Source organism: Dama dama, chromosome 33 (assembly GCF_033118175.1).
Source record: "Dama dama isolate Ldn47 chromosome 33, ASM3311817v1, whole genome shotgun sequence".
In the NCBI taxonomy this organism is placed as follows: Eukaryota; Metazoa; Chordata; class Mammalia; order Artiodactyla; family Cervidae; genus Dama; species Dama dama.
Window position 1 is genome coordinate 34,092,461 of NC_083713.1, and position 11,078 is coordinate 34,103,538.

The following is an 11,078-nucleotide window of genomic DNA, read 5'->3' on the forward strand; positions in this document are numbered from 1 at the left end:
AGTTCTGTAGACAAAAAAAAAAAATAAACTTTTATAATTATGGAAATGTTGGCTCTCAATGTAACCTGGAGTGTATCAAATATAAAAACATATATGTATAAAAATACACACATAGTTTAGTCTACTTTCTTCTTTTCCCAAGTTTCCAATGAAATTCAGAATGTACTTTCCTGTATATTCATCATGTGGTCAATTAATACCCAACCTGGGAACTGATATCGTAAGTTGTTTCCAAGTGGAACACCAATCAAATATACAGTCCTGCAAGTGCTCGGGCCTGGTGCACTGGGAAGACCCAGAGGAATTGGGTGGAGAGGGAGGTGGGAGGGGGGATCGGGGATGGGGAATACATGTAACTCCACGGCTGATTCATGTCAATGTATGACAAAACCCACTGCAATGTTGTGAAGTAATTAGCCGCCAACTAATAAAAATAAATGAAAAAATATATATATATATACAGTTCTGTGACTGCAGGTAAAAAGTACAAATCAGAATATCTTTTTTATTTATTAATTGTTTTTGGCCCCAAAGCATAGCTTATAGGATCTTAGTTCCCGGATCAAGGATAGAACACAGACCCATGGCAGTGAAAGTGCCCAGTTCCAGCCACTGGACTGCCAGGGAATTCCCAGGATATATCTTCAGTTCAGTTCAGTCGCTCAGTCGTGTCCAACTCTTTGCAACCCCATGGACTATAGCACGCCAGGCCTCCCAGGCCATCACCTACCCCAGAATTTACTCAAATTATTGTCCATTGAGCCAGTGATGCTATCCAACCATCTCATCCTGTCATCCCCTTCTCCTCCCACCCTCAATCTTTCCCAGCATCAGGGTCTTTTCCAGTGAGTCAGTTCTTTGCATCAGGTGGTCAAAATATTGGAGTTTCAGCTTCAGCATGAGTCCTTCCAATGAATATTCAGGACTGATTTCCTTTAGGATGAACTGGTTGGATCTCCTTGCTGTCCAAGGGACTCTCAAGAGTCTTTGCCAATACCACAGTTCAAATGCATCAACTCTGACACTCAGCTTTCTTTATAGTCCAACTCTCACATCCATACATGACCACTGGGAAAACCATAGCTTTGACTAGATGGATCTTTGTTGGCAATGTCTCTGGTTTTTAATATGCTGTCTAGGTTGGTCATAACTTTTCTTCCAAGGAGCAAGCGTCTTTTAATTTCATGGCTGCAGTCATCATCTGCAGTGATTTTGGAGTAAAAAAAAAAAAATAAAGTCTGTCACAGTTTCCACTGTTTCCCCATCTATTTGCCATGAAGTGATGGGACCAGATACCATGATCTCAGTTTTCTGAATGTTGAGGTTTAAGCCAACTTTTTCACTCTCCTCTTTCACTTTCATCAAGAGGCTCTTTAGTTCTTCTTTGCTTTCTGCCATAATTGTGGTGTCATCTGCATATACGAGGTTATTGACATTTCTCCCGGCAATCTTTGATTCCAGCTTGTGTTTCATCCAGCCCAGTGTTTCTCATGATATACTCTGCATATGCCTTAATTAACATAATATGTGTTAATTAAACTATTTTCTTGAAAAGCAATGTAAAAATCTTGGTTTTATTCAGTAGCAGTTTCTACTTTTAATTCCATGTTTGTTTGGGAAAGACTAGTTCAATGGCATCAACAGCAGGATCTCAGCTTTTGCATTGATCATGTATCAAAGAAATTTAACCTGTAATTTGCTGAATTTAATTGCTATTTTTGAAATAAAAATGAGTGATATCCTATTGCTGTTTTTGTTTGTCAGTAACTGGTTAGGAAGAGTTTCCTGGCTGAACAATTAAGCTAATACCATAGTAATTACTTAAATTATAGATTGGTGTTGAAGACTTACTGGGGAAAATTGATGGTCATGAAGAGTTACTAACCAAGACCAACTACTCTATTCATCTTATAAAATCTCTCTTCAGAATAAGGCAGGCATGAATAATTTCAATATTACTTGATAAAATATAACTTGATTTAGGTATTCAAGTCATCTCTAATACTGTAACTGGTTTTATTTTGTACATAAAAATGAAAGACATTCTATAAGGAATCTAAAGGTAAAGCAAAATATATACATATTTCACTGTTCTTTTTCCAAGTGCAATTTATTAAAAATAATTAGCTTATTTTCCCTAAGAAAAATAATTTTAAAATAAATGTCTTTTTACTACTAATATCTCTATTTACTTATTGCTCCTACTGATCACATTCTACATTCAATCACTGATACTTACTCTTCTTTCTCTAGGACCAGCTCTCACTTACCCAATTATGTGAAGTGAATGTCACAGACCCCATGGACTGTAGCCTACCAGGCTCCTCTGTCCATGGAATTTTCCAGGCAAGAGTACTGGAGTGGGTTGCCATTTCCTTCTCCAGGGGATCTTCCCAACCCAGGGATTGCACCCGGGTCTCTCGCATTGCAGGCAGACGCTTTACCATCTGAGCCACCAGGGAAGCCCAATTATAGTTGCTCTTAAATAAGTAGCATGAATGTGTGCATGCTAAGTTGGTTTAGTCATGTCCAACTCTTTGAGACTCTATGGAAATAAGTAGCATATCATACTCAAAAAGTACGCTGTCTCAGTTTTCTTCAAAGAAAAAATGATTAGAAGGGAGACTTCCCTTTGTGGTCCAGTTGTTGAGAGTCTGCCTTCCAATGCAGGGTACGCAGGTTTGTTTGATCCTTGATCTGGGAACTAAGATCCACATGCCCCTGGGCATAGAGAGCCTGCGTGCTGCAACTAGAAAGTCCACATGCTGTAACAAAGATCTGGTGTAGCCAAAAACAAACAAGCAAAAAATGATAAGAAGGGAATGTTGATATCAAAGCTATCAATGAATTTACTTATTGGAAAATACTGTTGCAAATTTAAAACAAATAATGCAATCATAAATTACTAAGAAAGAGATCTGGTGATTTTTATGTTGAAACAGAGTAAAAACCTAAATTAACCAGTTGATTTGGAGAAATATGATCTTTTTCTCTCATCTAACATTATAGGAATGTCCAAGACCAAGAGCAAGATAGTCATCAAATTATAAGTGTTTCTTTTAAAATTTTTAAAGCCAATAGTTTAAAAAGACAAGCAAAACACTCTTTATGCTGTAGTAAAATCTCAAAGTTAAAAATCATCAATCAAAATAAAATTATAAAAAGTTAAGTGTGAAATCTCAAGCGGATATAATTATATTTTAGATAATATATCATTTTCAAAAAGTTGAAAACATGACTATAATACAAACATAATGTCAACTGTAGAAAGACACTCAATCTAAAAGTTGCAAGTCATGCCTTATTAGGGGCCCTTATTGAGGACCACGGGCTTCCCAGATGACATTAGTGGTAAAGAACCTGCCTGCCATTGCAGGAGACACAAGAGATGTGGGTTCAGTCACTGGGTCGGGAAGATCCCCTGGAGAAGGGCATGGCAGCCCCCTCAGTATTCCTGACTGAATATTCTCCTCCCATGGGCAGGGGAGCCCGGCAGGCTAACAGTCCATAGGGTCACAAAGAGTTGGACATGACTAAAGTGACTTAGCACACATTCACGCACATTGAGGGCCGTAGCCTGGGAGACAGCCTTTCAGAGAGCTCTGAGGAATTACTCCAAAGAGGTAAGGGAAGAGCTAGGAGTTTTTTGGGGAAACAAACAAATGAAAACAACATGTACTCAAACACCAAAAGATTACTGCTAATCACAAAAGACAAATGTCTCACACTGGCTGACAGCCAGGACCCACTCTGCTCTTGGAGGCTCTCTGTAGTCCCTTTCATCTTCAAAGCAGCAATAGTGAGTTGAATCCCTCCACTCTTCAACAATTCTTGCTTTCCTTTTTTTTTTTTTTCTATCAGCTAAAGAAAACTTTCTGCTTTTAAAGAGCACCTGTGATTCAGTTAGGTGCAACTTGATATAGTCTCCCTACTGTAGGTTAATTGATTAGTAATCTTAATTACCTCTGTAAAACCCCTTTTGTTCTGTAACATAACATAGTCACAGACCTAACAGCTCATCACACTCATGTGCGTGCTAAGTTGCTTCAGTCGAGTCTGATTCTTTGGACCCCATGGACTGTAGATGACCAGGCTCCTCTGTCCATGGGATATTCCAGGCAAGAATACTGGAGTGAGTTGCCATGCCCTTCTCCAGGGGATCTTCCCACTCCAGGGACTGAGCCTGCATCTCTTGTGTCTCCTGCATTGGCAGGCAGGTTTACCACTAGCGCCAACTGGAAAGCCCCCATTATACTTAAGGCGAAAAGGCAGCATTTTAGAATTCTGTTGATCACATAATTCTTTTCACAAGACTCTGAGAATCTCTTTTTTTTCTAGCCTGTAGTTTAGAGAAGAGACTTTAGAGAAGGACAGAGGAAAGGAGAAGACACATGCTAAAGACAAGACTGAATACTAGGGGATAATTTATTGTTATCACTACAGTATCTGAATAGAAAAGAGTAAAATCCTTTATTCAGGTTTAATTTATTTCATATGGATTTGATCAATGTTTCTCATAAGAAAAAGAACATATTATGGACAATGTGGGAATTGACAATACTACATAGAAATATTCTGAGTGTTATGAATAAATTACTACTTCATGATTTCATACTCAATGCTCCTTATCTATTCTTATCTAAATGATATTTTCAGAGCAGTTGGAGTCATTAAAAAGTATTAATGTGAGAGATTTTTACTTGTTTCACATTGTTCTTGAACCTCTCAGCATCATGGAAGATGATGGATTTCAACACTAACCTCTTTACTAACTCACAGCTTCCAGTCTCTTTTCTGCCACCCCAACAAAAGACTTCAAAAGAGAAAGCATTGTTAAAGGTTTAGCTACACTCCATTTTCTTTTTCTTTGAGTTCTTGCTATTACAGTCATAAGAAATCATTATTTTGTTTTGAAAAACCAACCAAGTAATAACAATTTCTGTTCGGACTAGCTTTTTTGTTAAAGGAAAAAATGTTGACCCTCCAAACTCCTGTTTTGTAGTCCTTTTTTCTCTGCTTGTCCATGCTTCTCATTTTTAATTCACAATTTATTATCCCTCCACACCATCCACAGGCACAAAATGCCCTACATTAGGATAGAACAAATACTGTGGTATTATTTTTAAGTGCTTTAAACATGGCTGAATTTCTCATTTATTGAGAGCCTGCAAGGTAAGAGGTGCTTCCAAAAAAATGTGCCATTTTTGCTTTTTAATTACTCTCAGTAGGACAGTTAACAGTAAGTTATCACTTACAAGTGCTGATGAAATCACACAAATCCACCTACAAGATATATCCTGTATTTTTGTTGTGACTGAACAGAATTCACTGTTCAGTCAGAGATCATGAAATGGAGTAATCCATGTGAGGTAAAATCTATAGCCTAGTGAAATAATATGCATCATTAGATGTGTTTATGGTCTTTCCTGTCTTTCCATTCTGCCTATGAGATTTTTTAAGTTAGATTCACACAATAAAATATTTGAGAGAAAGCTTAATATGCCATATTGACATGATAATTCACTATACTAGGGATTGGCAAGCTTTCTAAAAAGAGCCAGGTAGTAAGTATTTTAGGCTTCGTAATCATACGATTTGTTAGAGTAATTTTTTTTTTTTTTGCCACGTCACTTGGTTTGTGGGATCTTAGTTTTCCAAATAGGGACTGAACACATTCCACCTGCAGTGGAAGTACAGAGTCCTAACCAGTGGACTGTCAGGGATTTCCCTTGTTATAGCAACTATTTGACTTCATTTTCCATGAAAGCAGCCATAGACAAAATGCAAACAAATAAATGTGGCTCTCTTCCAGAAAACCTTCCTTTAGGGACATCAAAATGTTGATTACATAAAATTTTCATCCATCACACAATATTATTTTATTTTGGTATTTTTCAATTATTTTAAAATGTGAATACCATTCTTTCCTGAATCTTGTTGAGCCCTCCACTATACCGGGTACTGAACTCTGATGCTGGGAAAGATTGAAGGCAAAAGGAGAAGGGGACAGCAGAGGATGAGATAACCGGACAGCATCACTGACTCAATGGACATGAATCTGAGCAAACTCTGGCAGATAGTGGAGGACAGGAGAGCTTGGCATGCTGCACCCCGTGGGGTCCCAAAGAGTAGGACGTGACTTAGCGACTGAACAACGAACAACAACCCTTCTACCATGTATCAGGCAAACTCTAAGTGTGCTTCTCAAGCTGGCATCAAGGAAGATGCTCTCATGGCACATTGCAGACACAAAACTTAACCTTTCTTTAGGACTGATAATAATGAACTATAAAATGTCTGTCACCCCCATTTCTTGGGTCAGTAAATATTAGTCATTGTTATTATTATATTTGTTATTTATTCCCAAGTATTGTTAGCACTTACTATGTACAAATCAGAATGATAGGTACTTTGATAACCTCACATCAAGGACTATGTGAAGTACAAAGAAAGACAGGGCCACATATAATAAAACTAAGAGTCTAAGCAGCTAACAGGAAGGTCAGAGCTCCTATGTCTGGGGATGGGGAGAAGATGTTAATGAAACCTGCCTAAAGGAGGTATGATTTGACCTGGGTTTATAGAGGAGAAAAAACATTAATGTTAACTATTAAAAGAGGACCCTCTGGTTATAATTTAGCTAATGAAGTTTCATAAAAAGTCCTGTGCAGAGGTTCAAATCCCCTCTTTTCTTGACAAGTGACAGCTGTCGTTGAGTCACGCAGTAGTGCCCGACTCTTTTGCACGTCCATGGACTATAGCCCATCAGACTCCTCTGTCCATGGGATTAGCCCAGGAAAGAATATTGGAGTGGGTAGCCATTTTCTTCTTCAGGGACTCTTTCTGACCCAAAGATTGAACCTGGGCCTCCTGCATTGGCAGGCGGATTCTTTACCACAGGGCCACCAGGGAAGCCCATGGTACTTATTCACTAGTAATCTGTGAACCTGAATATCAGAAAGCATGAAGAGCAATACTCTAGTACCCCAAAAGCCCTAAAAAAATCACTGTGTATTTATAAAAATTACCAGTGTTTACTAATTACTACACCAGAAAAATCTACTTTCCCCTTTAGTTCAATCTAGCAACTAAACTAATGGATTTCCATCTGCACAATACTTCTACTGTTTCAGTCTGTGCTGTGAATATTTAGTATGTATAAAGCACTAGCTCTGTGGGAATTGTTGTACCAAATATCAATAAACTACATGCTATGTAAATAAGTAAGGTTTTTCATCTCTGTATCATTAATTTAACTTGGCTTTGTGCATTAGATGAATTCCATTAAACGCTCACCAAAACCAAATATCTGAGTGTATATCACATGTTTTATTGACTTACGCAACATTTCACAGATACTTAAACACTGAGGAAAATGTATCCCCAAATGTTGTTATAGTACATTTAATCCTAGCATTTACTTTTTTAAAAAAACTTTTTTTTTGTATTTGAGTATATTAACAATGTTTTCATAGTTTCTAGTGGACAGTGAGGGGACTCAACCATACAGATACATGGATCCATTCTCCCCAAACTTCCCTCCTACCCAGGTTGCCATATAACACTGAGCAGATTTCCCTGTGCTCTACAAGAGGCCCTTTTGGTTAGCCACTTTTAATATACCAATGTGTAGCTGTCCATCCCCAAACACTCTAACTATCCCTTCCCCCTAGTATTTGCTTTAAAAATTCCTTTTGCAAGCACATTATATACATTTTCAGGATTTGCCTACATTTCCACTGACAGTTTTCTCTAAATTAGAGAAGGTAGCTAACCTTGAAAAATCTGATGAAAATCCGTCACCCTAAGTTATGCAACAGTAGGTACAAATGTTAATTTCCTGTAAGCACTTATGTTAGCAGCATTCAACAAATATTCATATGATGTATTTTCATTAACATAAAGTTCAAAACGTTTTCTAATTTCCCTAGTGATTTTTTACCCATGAACTATTCGGAAGTGCATTTATTTCCAAGTAGTTAATTTTCTCTAAATATCTTATTGTAACTAATTTCTATTGGGCTTCATTGCAGTTAGAGTACATTCTGTATGATTGCAAATCTTTTACATATACTGAGGTTTGTTTCTTAGCTCAGCAAATGCTTTATACTGGTGAATATACCACATGCACTTGTATTCTGCATTTGTTGGGTGTCTTGGGCTATAAATATCATTAGATCTTAATGGATTATAGTGTTGTACAGATCATCTGTTTCTTTACCAATTTGGGGGGGCTGGTTGATCAGAACTAATTGTAATACCTCTCCTTCCCTTCTTTTGCCCAGGCAACTTTTTATAGGTACCACTTTTTTAAAGGGAAAAAAGCAATAACTTCAAACAGAGTTTAGAATAAAAAGGAAAAAAGAATGATTCATACAGTTGTGAAAAATGGCATTTGGTTTTGTGGTTTGGTTTTTTGGTAAGAAGCTGGCAGCTGCTGGAGTGTTTTTTAACTAAAAAACTTTACAACCAAAGACATCAAAGGGAGCCACCCTTGTCTTGTCAGCCAAACCTCTCCCACTTTACAGCCAGCCAAACCATGCCAAATTGAAAGAGGACAGTTTAAAAAGGAGGGTGAGGATGGAAACAATTACACAGAATCAGAAGTTTGGGTACCAACCTCCTCACTCTTTTTTTTTCCCCCCCTTCCGCAGACTGAAGCAAGCAGTGGTCAATCATCCCTTTCACTGCCCTGTGAAGAATAAGCACATTCTGTTCAATACTTCCATGTGCTCAATACAAGGATGGCTGAATCATTCTAACCCTTGTGAGCTCCCGCCTGCCTGGTGAGCTCCTGGCTGTGTGGCATAGCAAGAGGTGATGAAGTTACTTTGTATCACTTTTACAAGATACAAGTGCTCCATGTTATCACTTTTAAATGATTCACTCTTTTTCAACTAAATGTTCAGATTTTTAGATTTCTATCTCTACAACATGGCTTCTGGGCACTTAGGGGCTTATGTGAACTTGGGGAGGAAAGGGGTAATGGTGCCAGTGTCCCATACATGTACAGTCCTCTGGACCCTACTGGGTCAGAATGACTCTCTATTTGTTACCACTCTGATGCAATAGGATGTTTATTGCATTTGAGGCATCCTCATACCCCAGCTCTCAGTCCAGACCCCAAGGCCAGCCTATATTAGCCCCCCTCGACACTTCTAAGAGCTCCTGGTCCAAAGAAGAGGGAATGGCAGGAGCGCTGTGTTGATCTTACTTACCTCTCTAATCCTCTTCACCCACCCTTTTCACCATTGTACCATACTTGTAAGTCAACCAAGTTGACTCCTACCAGAGGTCTCAGAATGTAGGCCACACACTTTTGTGTTCTCAGATTATCTTACACTTATCTGGGTGTTTCTAATACATTCCTTTTTCTGTACTTTCCACCTTTGAAGAAGGGAGATGAGGACACACAGGTCTGACCTTCTCCTTCCGGCTCTGCCAGTTTTTCTCACTCAGGCCCTTAGACTGGAGAAGCTATTGTCTACTTGTCCTTCCTCTCTGCAGGCATTTCAATTTAGTCACAGTCTCTTTCTTCAAGGATCACTTAACCTGTTGGCTTAGCCTTAATGCTAGGTATTGTGTTTCTCTCCTCAATGGGAGAAACCTTAGGATCTGGGCATATCAGGCGGTTGCTCAAAATGCAAGCTGCTGCACCATCAGCCCCTGAAGATGAGTAAACATGAAGATGCATTGGTGTATTGTATCAAATATAGTATTGCTGTTACTGGCATTTAAGTTTCTAGCATCCTTTATACACTTGTTCAGTGTTAAGTTGTGTCTGACTTTTTTCAACTGCATGGACCCTCTTTAGTCTGAAAAAAGTGAAAGTTGTGTCTGACTCTTTGCGACCCCATGGACTGCAGCCTACCAGCCTCCTCCGTCCATGGAATTCTCCAGGCAAGAGTACTGGAGTGGGTTACCATTTCCTTCTCCAGGGGATCTTCCCAACCCAGGGATCGAACCTGGGTCTCCCGCATTGGAAGCAGATGCTTTAACCTCTGAGCCACCAGGGAAGCCCCTTTTTAGTCTAATGGAGACTAAATTCCAGGCAGTCTGTCACTAAAGGAGATTGGAATGAAGCTGATGGATGGAGACCAAAGAGAGGAAAATATAGGCAGAGGTGACTTTGTAGGAGTACAGAATTGATCTATATCTTGTGTCCTACACTATGAATTCTTCTATCCAATCAAGGGCCAGTTGTGGGATCACAGAGAAGGGGCAGAAGAATTCAGGGATTATTCAATTTGTTAGAGAGTGATTAACCCTACCACTGTTAGGTTTATTTTATATCCATTTTATATAAATGTGCAATAATTAACATTAAAATACCCTGAGATACACAAGGAGTTTTAAGCCATATGATCTGAAAGAGAATTTTCCAGTGACTGTTTTTACTGCATTGTTTGTTGATTTTATCATCTTTATATGTAACAGCACAGTTACATAGTCACCAGTCCTAAGAGACAGCAGTTATCTAATTTGTAAGTCACCTTCTGATGCTGTTTGTTCTTCTTGTTATTATAAGATAGAATTTAGAAAATGAGCTTAAAGCAGGATAAGGGATCTAAAAGTTTCAAGTATGCTTATATGCCCTATATATTCTCTATGTAAATATGTTGTAAGTATATATAGTAAAAGCTAGTTGCGTGGTTTTGACTGAAAGGAATCTCCAGTTTTATTCCTGCAAGAAGTAAGTTAATAACTAAACAATGTGGATAATTGTTATGGAGGAGAGTGTGATCCTAAACTACAGTTAAAGTTATACAAGGGTTAGCTGTTGGCTCTATTGGAGTCATTTATGGAGTAAACATTTTTATAACCAGAAGGCAAATAAGACTGGTTGTCTTGGGTAAGTATGATACATATCAAAACCATCCTGTTTTCCTTCTGTGTGACTTTTTGTATTCTGAATCATGATTATGCATAATTATTTTAAATACCAGTAATCATAAATTGGCAGGTACAAATCAGTAGTGGCATGCATGTGATTCATTTTCACATGAACCTTGCATACAGCGAAAATCTTTTGGTGGAGAGAAATGTTTCAGTTGGCAGAAGTACAGGGTATTAAATCT

At 38.3% G+C, this 11,078-nt stretch overlaps 1 non-coding gene across 1 annotated transcript; it reads right to left on the bottom strand.

Moving 5' to 3' along the window:
• Positions 1 to 9,944: 9,944 nt before the first annotated feature.
• On the bottom strand, positions 9,945 to 10,016 carry TRNAW-CCA (transfer RNA tryptophan (anticodon CCA)). The gene has a single exon. It is a non-coding gene; the product is annotated as a tRNA-Trp (tRNA).
• Positions 10,017 to 11,078: the final 1,062 nt, after the last annotated feature.